The sequence below is a fragment of the Sinocyclocheilus anshuiensis genome, unplaced genomic scaffold (genome assembly GCF_001515605.1).
Source record: "Sinocyclocheilus anshuiensis isolate Anshui unplaced genomic scaffold, SAMN03320099.WGS_v1.1 scaffold7, whole genome shotgun sequence".
NCBI lineage: Eukaryota > Metazoa > Chordata > Actinopteri > Cypriniformes > Cyprinidae > Sinocyclocheilus > Sinocyclocheilus anshuiensis.
Window position 1 is genome coordinate 429,943 of NW_015549582.1, and position 13,055 is coordinate 442,997.

A 13,055-nucleotide genomic window follows, 5' to 3' on the forward strand; every position below is an offset into this window, starting at 1 on the left:
TAATGGACTATATATCTTGACATTGTTTATTTAAGATCTGCACAGTATCTTACTACATCTTGTAAGTGGTTAGGTTTGGAGTGTTATTTGAGTGTTCACTGTGAGGCTAATATTAATTTTGATGTGAGCTAGTTGATCATTTCAACTGAAAAAAAAATGCAATGTTTATATGTTAGGTTACATTTTATTTTGATGGTCCCCTTAGTCTATTGTCTATAAGCAACTTTGCAACTACATATTAACTAACTCTCATTAGAGTATTAGTAGGCTTAGGTTAAGGTTAGGGTAGGAAGCATGTTGATGTAATGTTCACTGTGTGTTATAAATCAGCATACCCTTAAACGCTATAACCACAAATAAGTAAATATTATAAAACATTAAAACTATTCTTATGAATATTCATAAGATTATATAGCATATTATAAGGTTTTTTAAAATGCATTATGCATTCATCATAATGCCTTAAGAATACCCTTATAATGTATTATAAATATGGGCTTCGTAGAAAGTGTAACCCAAACTTTTTGTCAACTACAGGCACAGTTAGGTCCCAGGGATTTATTTTTAATAAAACAAACAAATTTCAAGACTGAAGATGAAATTACATTTTGTTATTCACAAAAGGACACATTGTATGGAAATAGAATTGCTATTTTTATTATCTTTTTGCTAATGCTTCAAATGCATGCATAGATTTAATTGTTTCACTCTTTTTATTTATATTTATAAAATGCTAGCTATGAAATTTGTATTAGCAAGACAAATTATTCTGCTATTTTATTCCAAAACTGTTTAAAGTGTAATTTCCACCACAAAATGAATGGTGATCGTTGATGTTTTGAAGAAACTTACTTCCAGAAATTACTTTTATTCAGCAAGGATGCATCAAATTAATAATCAATAAAAGTGTCAATAATGACATTTATAGTGTTATAAATGATATCTATTTCAAATAAATGTTGTTCTTTTGCTCAGTTTATCAAAGAATCGTACAAAAAAAGTATCACAGTTTCCACAAAAATATTAAACAACTGTTTTCAACATTGATAATAAAAAGTTTTGTTTTTTTTTGAGCAGCAATCAGCATGTTAGAATGATTTCTGAAGGATCATGCCACACTGAAGACTGGAGTAATGGCTGCAAAATTCAGCTTTGCCATCACAGGAATAAATTATTTTATCATAATATATACAGTACATATTTAAAATTGAGCCTTGATGAGAATGAGACACTTCTTTCAAAAACATCTTAGCGACCCCAAAGTTTAAAATGTTAGTGTACATATATATGAAAAAAGTTGGAAACTTCTACAGCTTTTGGCTCCACACTACTCTGGAAATGATGATCTGGCAAAGATGAACACAGACAGCACACCATTATCTTGCTGGTCCCTCTTCCAGGTCAATTTCAGACATGCTGTCTTTGAACAAGCAACCACTATCTCTCCAAAACAACTTACATTTTAAACTTGATTTGTGGCTCGACAGCCTTGTCTCATTAGCATATTATTTAGCTAACATCGCAATTGTTTTGGCAGAGTGTTTTTATAAGTCACCAATGAAAAGCTTCTGTGGACATTTTGGGTTTTACAGTCACCAAGCTTCCATCTGTTCCAGCTGGACACAGCTTTATGTTCTGCTATCACTCACCTCCTTAGAGCAATAAAGTTTTTTTTTTCAACTGGCAGGATCTTTTTACTTCCATTTCACTTCAAAATGCCGCCTAATTAAAAGTTTTGCTTTAAAGCAAGGAATATTATTAATTTAAATGTCAATACCGATCAAAAGTTTGGGGTCAGTAAGATATTTGGTCCCACTTTATATTAAGTGGCCTTAACTACTATGTACTTACATTTAAATTAATCATTTGGTGCAATGCACTTATTGTGTGTAATGGCTGCTGTACATTTAGATTTGCCGTCACATGAATAAATTACATTTTAAGATATATTAAATATTATATAAATATTTAATATATCTTAAAATGTCATTTATTAATGTGACGGCAAATCTAAATGTAATCTTATATGCTGATTTGGTGCTCAAGAAACATCTTATAAATGTTGAAATCAGTTTTGCTGATTTATATTTTTGTGGAAACTTTTTTTTCTTCTCAGAATTCTTTGATGAATAGAAAGTTCAAAAGAACAGCATTTACTCAAAATAGAATTTCTGCAACAATATAAATGTCTTTACTGTCACTTTTCATCAATTTAATGTATCCTTGCTGAATAAAAGTTATGAATCTTTCAAAAACAACAACAACATCTCTAGTTTTACTTCCAATGTGTTGTATTCAGCAACAGAGGAAGATTTGCCAGCTGCTATAGATATGTCAAACACCCAAGAGTCGTTACAAATTGAGGGCCAATCGTTCTCTTAAATGAAAATTAATGGACGGTCATAGGTCTCTCATATGTTGTGTGTCCCACACAAAAGACTAGCATTATTGACTGTGTAATTCAATTGTATTGTTGCAGAGGAGAGTTAAAGTAATGAATCAGAAGAGATGATGGAATCATCACAGCATCATGCATCAAAGAAAACATTTCCCTCTTTCTGCATTAGAAGCCTTGTCAATTATAGACACAGCATTTGTTGATAATAAAGAATGAACCCAAAAGAGTCACACTGCGATGCTGATGCAGAAGTCAATGCTGAAACAAAGAAATAAACTCACTGTGACACTCAGCCATAGCGGGGGATATTCAGATGCACCGTAGACACTGTGAGTGAATCAGCTGCGAGTCCTTATTCATATCAAAGGCAAGCTGATTCCTAATGAGCTGCTTTTCTGCTGAACACAAACAAGGTGTGAGCCTTCTCTTTCATTTATTTATACACCCTCTTGTCTTTCCAAACCTGTATGAATTTCTTTCTTTCGTGGAATAAAGAAGGTGAATATTTTAGACACTTTTTTTATGTACTACTTAGTGTCTTAAAATGGTCCATGGAACTTGTGCACTATGTACCAAGTCTTCAGAAGCCATATTCCTGCTGCTCTGTATAGTTTCCCTGCTGCTCTGTTCCCTTTCAGTCGGTCACTCTCGACGTCACGTCGGATGACCGATGAAATTGGGATCTCGCTCTTCCTTTGATTGATGGCGTAATCAATTGAATGCGTCATAAAAACACACCATATTCAAATTTCAAGCAGTGTGGCCAAGAGTTTAGAAAATGTTCCAAAACATTACGGTCTGAAAGCTTTCAAACTGAGCTGTTTTGGAGTCTGCATCATTTTAATTGCTGAGCTTCTAAATTAGGAAGCAGAAAAACAACAGTCTGAATTAATGAAGAATTTCATCCGGTCTAGACACACTGTATGCCAGTTTCCTGCTCCTCAAATCTGCCAAAGCACAGCACGATACCAGGAAATGGTGATGCGGGTGCCTTGTGTGCTACTTTTCATTATGCCCCTGCCATTTGTGTGGGCTTTTTTGCCTTGTACCTCCCCTATCATCAGGGAGAACTTTGCTGCTTGATCTGGGGGATAATTTGCTGGGTTCTCTCCAAGGAATTATTGATCTGTCTGTGATGAAACAGAAACCCCAGGACTACAGTTTCCCAATTATGTTTTAAAACCCACTTAAAACACCCTGGATTTGTTTTTCATCATTGTGTCAAGTACACTTTTAGGTATGTGCAATACTTCAGCTATTGAAAAACACCTTGAGAACTAATCAAAATGTTTAGGACATTTTTTAATAACGCAGACCCTTCGTGATTGACTTTACAGACATTCTGGAGTACAAATTAAATTTAATGGTTATTCTATATAAACTACTGTGGTTGACATTACATGTGAAAAGACAGTTCTTTCATTTTTAAACTTCAACATGCCACTTTAAGTAAAAAAAAAGCTATTTTGAATCTTTTAATTTAATTTCCAGAATTTTTTTAAATATCAAATATTTAAAAATACATATACTGTACACAACATTTTACATATTTTTGAAGAAAATATGAATCGTGTCCAAGTTTGTGCATGCCAAAGAGAAGCACAGGTTCTAAACAGTACCAATTTAGGGTTATTTGGCTTGAACAATAGCTGAACCCTTTTTGGTGCTAAATAGAATCCTTTTTATAAGGTTGCATAAAGAGCCATCCTTTGATGTTAAAGGGGTCGTATGATGTGTTTTCATGGTTTGCTTTTTCAAGCTATTTTGAATCTTTTAATTTAATTTCCAGAATTTTTTTAAATATCAAATATTTAAAAATACATATACTGTACACAACATTTTACATATTTTTGAAGAAAATATGAATCGTGTCCAAGTTTGTGCATGCCACAGAGAAGCACAGGTTCTAAACAGTACCAATTTAGGGTTATTTGGCTGGAACAATAGCTGAACCCTTTTTGGTGCTAAATAGAATCCACATAACAACAATAGTACTGATAAAAAAATCACATAGAATCTTTCAATTTAAGCAGTGATAACATTTCTAAGATTCTTCAGGGAGAGACCTTTTTAAAAATGTCTTTTAGTATATTTTCTGAGTAAAACGTTGTCTAATATCATTTAAAATGGGACATTCTATTAAAATATGCTTTACACTCAAAACAATTCTCACACAAGTCACAAACTGGTTTCTCCTCCACTTTCAATAAATACAATGTGTGAGTCGTGACTGTCCAATTCAACATCTTGTATATACAACCTGGTCATCATATCTGTTTTCAAAACAGTAATTACATCTTTCATTTATGGATGGACGAACGGACGGATGGATGGATAAATGGCTTTGACAGTTACAGATCTGAAAAACAAAAAGGAGAGCTGTCAATATGTCAATATGTCAATGTCAATTGAAATCAAAAAAAGTAACTTGCGTTACTTATTTGAAAAAAAAAAAGAAATGCATTACTTTACTAGTTACTTGAAAAAAAGGAATCTGATTACGTAACTCGCGTTACTTGTAATGCGTGACCCCCAACACTGAGAATGATATGGTTCTAATAGAACTGTAACTACGTGTAAAGAACCTTTAAAGAACCATCTTTTTTACAGTGAGTTTTTAGTCCATTTTGACTGTTGCTATGCTATGTAGGTGATTGCTAAGGGGTTACTTACCAACTCAAGTCGAAAGAGATCAACCTGAAACCTCTACGATATTCTCGTTCCTAAATATGCCTCAGGTCCCTCCTTTAATGTAATTGTGGGGTTTCTTTTCTCTGATTTAACATATCAGCAGTACTTTCGAGGGAGTGATAATGTAGTTAAATCTGCAAAAGACACATCTCATGATAATAACAACAAAAAATGTATTACCTGAAACAAGACGCCTGCACTTTTAGCTGCCCATGCATATTGCCCCATACCTGCTTCATCATTAAATAGATATGAACATTGCAGTACCACGGCTAAAGCTAGCCATGTCCCTGCTTCAATTCAAAATAATTACGCTCAAAGAAGTGTTGTAGCTGGTAAATAATGGCTGTGAATGAGAAAAGTGATCTAGGACAAACATTCAACTTTAATTTATGCCAAATAGCATTTTCAAACCCATCTGCATGGTCTTTATATAACAGAGCCAGTTGTAAATGCCCTCATAAATTTTTTAAATACACTCAAGTTGGGATGAGGTGTCAGGATGCTACAGTCGAGAGTGTGTGTTAGTGAACCATAGTAGTGTTGTTTTGTCTCTCAGAATTTGTTTACTGTAAAACAAGCAATTAATTTTAGACTTAGCTGCATAAAAACAAACTACTAAGCAGTACAAGGGTTTAAATATGTGGTACATCTGTAATTGTATTATTTTTTTCATTCATTAAAAGTTAGCATGTATTCTTGGAATGCATAATAAATTGTCTGAAATGTCCAGTGATATTAAAAATAATAATAATGATAAACTGATGAAAGTTCATCCAATAATGAAAATTAGCTGAAACTCAGCATCTGGCCATCCTAGATGTAGATAGGTTTGTTTCTTCATCAGAACAGATTTGGAGAAATTTAGCACTTGCTCACCAATGGATCCTCTGCAGTGAATGGGTGCCTACAGAATGAGAGTCCGAACAGCTGATAAAAACATCACAATGAGTAATCCACATGACTACAGTCCATCAATTAGCATCTTATGAAGCAAAAAGCTTCATGTTTGTAAGAAATAAATCTGTCATTAGGGTGTTTTAACTTTAAACTGTCACTTCTGACCAAAATACAAGTCCCTAATCCATAATGATGCTTCCTCCAGCTAGGGAAAAGTCCATCCCCTGTTGTCCTCTCACATCAAAATCCACCAACATGTTTGTTTAGAATTGTTTTAGACTGTTCTCGCTTGTAAACAGTGCTTGATCTGTGCCTATTTCTCTCTTGATTTAGACAAGATTACTTTTTTTTTTTTTTCAGTGGAGAAAGCAATATTATGGATAGATGACTTGTATGTTCGTTGGAAGCAACGGTTTGAATGGTTTTGTTTCTCACAAACACAGCTTTCCATTTCACAAGATGTTAATTAATGAACTTTTAGCTTTTATTAGCTGTTTGGACTCTGTAGATGATCCACTGGTTAGCAAATGATGTAATGCTAAATTTCTCTAAATTTGTTCTGATGAAGAAACAAACTCATCCACATTTTGGATGGCCTGAGATTGAGTAAATTTTCAGTTTTAGGTGAACTATTCCTTTATTGGCCCATGTGTGCCATAGGACCACAATCACATTCAACTGCATTCTGATGTTTGAATATGTCATCTTGTTGTCACAACATCTTGTTAGACAGACACATAAAACAGGACTTCTGGTATTCAATTACTGACACATTCATAACATTACATCACTTGTACAGCACATTACAGTTGCTGTTCGAATTAGTTTTTTGTGGAAATAAGGGAATTAGAAAATTAACATAATATAAAGATATAAAATCTGGGATTCAAAATCTTAATTTATGGCTGGAAATAAACAAAGATAGCTGTCATTTAAAGGGTTAGTTCACCCCAAAATGAAAATTCTGTCATTAATTACTTATTTTCACAGTTCTTCTCCCCCGAGTTACGTCTTCCACCATTTTGGAGAGCACCCAAGAGCTTAATCGACGTAATCAGCGTTGTTTACGTTCGGAGAAGAAAGCGCGCGCATGAACGTAATATGCGTTGTTTACGCTTAGGGGAAAGCATGCGTATGCATTGTGATACTCTCTAAAATGGCGGAAGACATAACTCTGGGGAGAAGAATTGTAAGAAAGAACAGGGATACTTCAGATATAAAAACGCTGACTCGTTAGGTGATGTTTTCACATTAAAATCGTACGTTTTCCTGTTAATTAAACTTAATCGACGTAATCAGCGTTGTTTACGTTCGGAGAAGAAAGCGCGCGCATGAACGTAATATGCGTTGTTTACGCTTAGGGGAAAGCATGCGTATGCATTGTGATACTCTCTAAAATGGCGGAAGACATAACTCGGGGGAGAAGAATTGTTGAAAAAAAATCTTATTTTAGTTTTCTTTGCTCTCAAAAAGTATTCTCGTAGCTTTGCAAAACTGAAGTTGAGCCACTGATGTCACATGGAGTGTTTTACCGATGTCCTTGCTACGTTTCTGGACCTGGGAACCTTACAGTTGCGTTGCTGTCTATGCAGGGTCTGAGAGCTGAGATTTTATCAAAAATATCTTAATTTGTGTTCCGAAGATGAACGAAGGTCTTGCGGGTTTGGAACGACATGGGGGTGAGTAATTAATGACAGAATTTTCATTTTTGGGTGAACTATCCCCTTTAAGTAAAAGAGATATCAAATTAATTTTTCTATTCAGCTTTGCACTTTAATTATTATACTATAATTTGTAAGAAAAACTGCATTAAGTTAGATGCAAAATGCAAAATAGAAACATTTGCACTAAATATCATTAAACCTACTAGTTATGCCAGCGCATATCAGCGGTGCCCAGGGAAACTGTTGTTGTTGCTTCCCCTGCACTTTTTGTGCCACAGCCGTGTAGCGCAAGTTTACAACGTTGCCAAGAATTCATTCACTGTCTAATTGCCCCCTTAGGAGGCAGGTGTTGGGTTCAATCCCATCGAATTCTCGTATAATGAGTGTGAATGATGATGCTGGTCCAGCTTCACAGAAAGGTCACACTATAATCCTCTTTTACAGAAATAAATGAAATTAATGAAAGCACTCTGTCTCACTGTGCAGTCCAGGAGTTGAGGAGTCTAAAGTGAACCCCTCCCCGAGTGTTTGTGATCCAAACAGCACTCAAGACTGATGGAATCATCAAATCACATTAGTTAGTTTAATAGCTGAGGATGTTGCAGTTGCAGAAATTTTCCAAACAAATGTTGGTAGCATAAAACGACAATGAGCGTAAATCGCATTATTTAGAGAATAGGAAACTCTAATTCAATTATTGATGCTCGTCGTCTGCGCAGCGAGCAGTTTAAGATGTGTAAGACTCAAAACAATCTATAAAAGTTGCTTCTCAGAAACTTTAATCAATAGTCTCAGACACAATATGTTGAATATTTAGAGCATTCATAATATTATCAGTAAACAAAATGCTGATGGGAAAAACTGGCAAGATCTCAGAAGACGTCTTTATAATGCTGCCGCTGCAATCTGCTTTATTGTTCATTGTTCGCAAAAAAGCAAACAGAGTGTTTTCGAACATTAATATATACATTTGTGTGTGTGTGTGTACACTTACATACACAGTATACAGCATATATCAATGGTCATGTTGCATATTCAGTAGGATTTTACTGCATATTATTCTTGTCATGTATGTAACAGCCTTCTCATATAAGTGCTTGTAAAATGTCACCTGGAGTCATTATTGTACACTTAGGCATGTTGCTGCAGCCTAACATTATTTTCATGTGCATACATCATTATGGTGTTCTAAACATCTAAAACACACAACCAATAAAGTCAACCCTGTTGAAAAAAAAACAGCATATGCTGGTTAGGTATGCTTTGAAGCATGGCAGCTCTGCTTTCTAATTAACGCACAAGAGTGTGATGGATCTGTGGCCAAATGCTGCACATTCCGTACAGTGGCTCTGATGGCCGTTCTGAGATGGAGGAGTGGGCTTGTAATGACACTGTTGAGACCCACGGTTCTCCAGAACTACATCTATGCAGAAGCCGTGCGGTGAACTTTTCAACTCAAATGTAAACAAAGAAGGTGATGAACAAAACAGCAAAGGTGCTATTAGCTACAATTAGCAAAACAACTGAGACCTGTTTTTCGTACACAGGCTATTTTCGCACATGCATCTGCCTTGTTGAGTTGCCCTTTCAACTCTTTTACATAGAAATACACGTGCTGACAAATAAGTCGTTTTAACAGATTAACAGGTTTAGGTAGTTTAGCACAAGCTAAATATAGCCGTTACAACACCTGTCTTGCACTTGCTTAAGAAAAAAAAATAGTGGCGCTCCTCGCAAATACACCTTATCAAAGTCACCGCAACCATTTTGTTTTCATGTTTAATCAGGGTGCTAAGTGATTTCAAGTCTCCGGTGTAGCAGACCGTGTTAAATCCATGCCCGAGATTTAATGAAGGTACACATTTATCCCTGCCTCTGAGTGTGAATTTTAAACACCTTAAGTAGTGCGCACATGCTCTATATCAATTCAATGTGCCAAAGGATTTCATTTGCACATTTTCAGGGAGAGTACGGTCTGTGGAACTAGAAAAAAAAAGAAAAAAAGCTCACGGCAAGTTTTATAGCAGGTGTTCTGCACACAGCAAGTACAATAATCATTCTCAGCATCCAGTCAGGCACTAAAGAGCTAATACTATTTTAATGTGGTGATTAAATATATTTACAATAAAGTGTACAGTTCATTTGTTTAGGAAAATAAAACGTGTCGGTCTGGTAATAAAAGTAATAATATAAAATATAAATATGGTGATTAGTCGATTAATACTTTTAACTGATATAGTCACAACTTATGCTATGCAAGTTTATATGCATTTGTGGTCAGTAAGATTTTTTTTTTTATTATTATTTATTTATTTATTTTTAATGTGAGGATACATTAAATTTATCAAAAGTGATTGTAAATAAAAATTGTAATGTTACAAAATATTTCTATTTAATAAATCCTGGAAAACGATTTCCACAAAATATTAAGCAGCCAACTGTTTGCAACACTGATAATAACACACGCAAAAAACGTATATCACTAAATCAGCATGTTTGAATGTTTTCTGAAGAATCATGTGACACTGAAGACTGGAGTAATGGCTGCTGAAAAGTCAGCTTTGCATCACAGGAATAAATTACATTTTTAAAATAGATTAAAATAATAAACAGTTATTTTATATTGCAATATATGTTACGGTTTTACTGTATTTTTGATTAAATAAATGCAGCCTTGGTGAGCATAAGAGTTTTAAAATGTTCCGAAAACATTATAATACTATTACTGACCCCAAACGTTTGAACGATAGATTACATATGCATACAACTGTACATAATCTGCCTAAAAATGAAGATAGAAAGCCGTGACATGCATTTTGAAATGTTATTATTTATTTTGCAAAAATGGTCTTAATTGTAACTTAAATAATGTACCGACAAAAGCAATATATAAAAACATTCAAAATGATAAAATGTGCTTCAAAATTTTACTTCTCTCAGAGAGGTGTCTTGACAGATAGGTGCCATCCTGCTAAACTTTTGAACAGGCCAAAGTGTTGAGTAATGATAATAGTTAGATATCAGCCCTTATCCATATGGAGTCCAGATGGCCCTGCTGCCCTGGCCTTTTTGACAGCGTCCTCAACCCAGCAAAAGCAGCAACGTATGGACATCACTCAAGGTGAGTGCTTACATATGCGAAAGGTAACACCGTACCATACGGTCAAGAGTTGATACATCTCAAGACATGTTCACTGCATATAATCTACTGGGTACACAGTCTAGCCCAGACACTGTCAACATGCATTACAATATAATCATACAATACCCATTATAGTGCCTGCAATGTAAACACATTAAAGGCGGGGGGGGTGGTCTCTTCACCTCCGCAATATTGGAGAGATGTAGAGTATTCCATCACCTAACTAAATAAAAGAAGAGAAGTGGAAGCTCATTCGGTAGTTAACTTGTCAGAGTAATCTGAGTGCAACCCCGCAGGGAGCCGGCCAGTGGCATTTTCTCTGCCGTTTGTTAGAGGAGAGTGAGTTTACATTTTGATTTAATAAGGCCCAAAGGCATGGCCCAAAACAAGAATCAATCTTTACGATAGTGAAAAAGTCATTCAGCACAGACTGATAGAAAACATGTCTGAAATATATACACTTTCGCTGTATTTGCCAGTCAATAAAGGGATAGTTCATGCAAAATTAAAAACCTGCCATAATTTATTCACCATCATGTTGTTCCAAACCTGTTTGACTTGGAATGCAAAAGATTAATTTAACCTGGACACTTTTATTAATATAATGAAAGCAAATAAGGACTGGGGTGGTCGAGCTCCAAAATGACACAAAAAGCACCATAAAAATGATCCAAATGACTTGTTTTCTGAAAGAAAAATGGAAGAAATTTACATCTACTGCACTGTCATGGTGTATGGTTTAATGGAACGTTCCTTCAAATCCTAAAATAATAGCATATAGGTTTGAAATGAGGTGTATGGGAGTAAATAATGACAGAATTTTTATTTTTGGGTGAACTTTCCCTTTAATGATGCCCATATCAATGTCTGCAGTGAAAGTTGAAACATCAATAAACAGGGAGATAAAGAAAGATGCCAGTGCATTGGTTATTAAAGTTCAAATTGTTTTTAGACTTTATTCTTGATTTGTTCGATCGTAAATTAAGCTCTTTATTTCATCCTTTCCTCTGATATTGCGGTACTGCAAAGGTCATAAATTACAACAATATCACAAAAATAATCTCACCATATTTCCTGATAGGTCAGAGACTCAACCATGTCTGTCAGCAATGCTTCACAAGAGCAAAGAGCCCTTTATAAATATAATTAGAACGCAATGCAAATCTCTCCATAAGTCTGATTTTTAAATGGGCCAATGATCTAATTTATTTTATTAATTCAAATTGAACCAATGCAATTCATTTGAATATAAATTATGTAATTTATTCAAATTCATCAGACTCTGAAATTGGAAAAAAAAGTGAAGATTAAGATCCATATTGGATGATTGTCTTTGTAAACAACCTGTAAACTGCCGCCATATACAACAATTCAACATTTACATTCAATCTCTGATATATTCACAAGCTTGTCTGAAGATTGCTCTCACCACCATTTCTGGGATATCCATAATTGATTTCAATCTAGCCCAAATATATTTCTATTTCAGAATAATTTTGCAGCACATTGGTTTTTGATTGGCTGTCTAGTCAGCATTCCTGGATTGAGCCACACCTAATCCAGAAAATATTGAATCATAAATATTGAAACCAGTGTCCGTGAATAACTAACTATAAGTAATGACACAAGTAACTTTACATTTCTCAGTAGTGTGACAGTAGTTCAGTAAACATGCTCACCAACAACTCTCCCTTCTCACATATAGCAAAGAAAGAGCAGTTCATTACAGTGAATTAGTAATAGTGAATCTTAAATTATCCTCTCTCTTATTTGTAGCATTTGAACACCCAGTTCATTCAAGTGAAACATATACCTTCTTCACTCTTATATGTAATGATGGAAAGTAGGGCTGTAACAATTCACTCAACTCGCAATTCGATTCGATTTACGATTTTGCTTTGATGATTCGATTCATGATTTTTTTTACAAAATGAGATTTAAGACCAATTATAAATTAAATGTGTCCTTTTATTATTGCTTGGACAAAATGCTGCACGTTTCTTTGTGAAATTGAAATATAACACTATAATAATATACTAATATAGCAATTGTAAATTATTGCTCTTTTGTTGGTTTTGATTGCTTCACCGGCTCGCGGTTAATCGTTACATCCCTAATGGAAAGTCATCCATGCATGTGCTGCATTCATCATCAAAAACTGAACTCGTAATGTTTAATCAAAATGAAAAAAAATGTCTCAGGTTACGTATGTAACCATGGTTCCTCGAGGGAACGAGACGCTGCGTCGGAGGACGCTTCG

The 13,055-nt window shown here is 34.7% G+C and overlaps 1 long non-coding RNA gene across 1 annotated transcript in view; it reads right to left on the minus strand.

Annotated features, from left to right (window-relative positions):
* Positions 1 to 694: 694 nt before the first annotated feature.
* LOC107657803 (uncharacterized) overlaps positions 695 to 13,055 on the minus strand; it is a 17,033-nt gene continuing 4,672 nt past the window's right edge. Inside the window, exons 2-3 of the long non-coding RNA XR_001630720.1 lie at positions 12,137 to 12,139; positions 695 to 707 (exon numbers count right to left, since the gene is read on the minus strand). This is a non-coding gene — a long non-coding RNA (uncharacterized LOC107657803). The remainder of the gene's footprint in view (positions 708 to 12,136; positions 12,140 to 13,055) is intronic.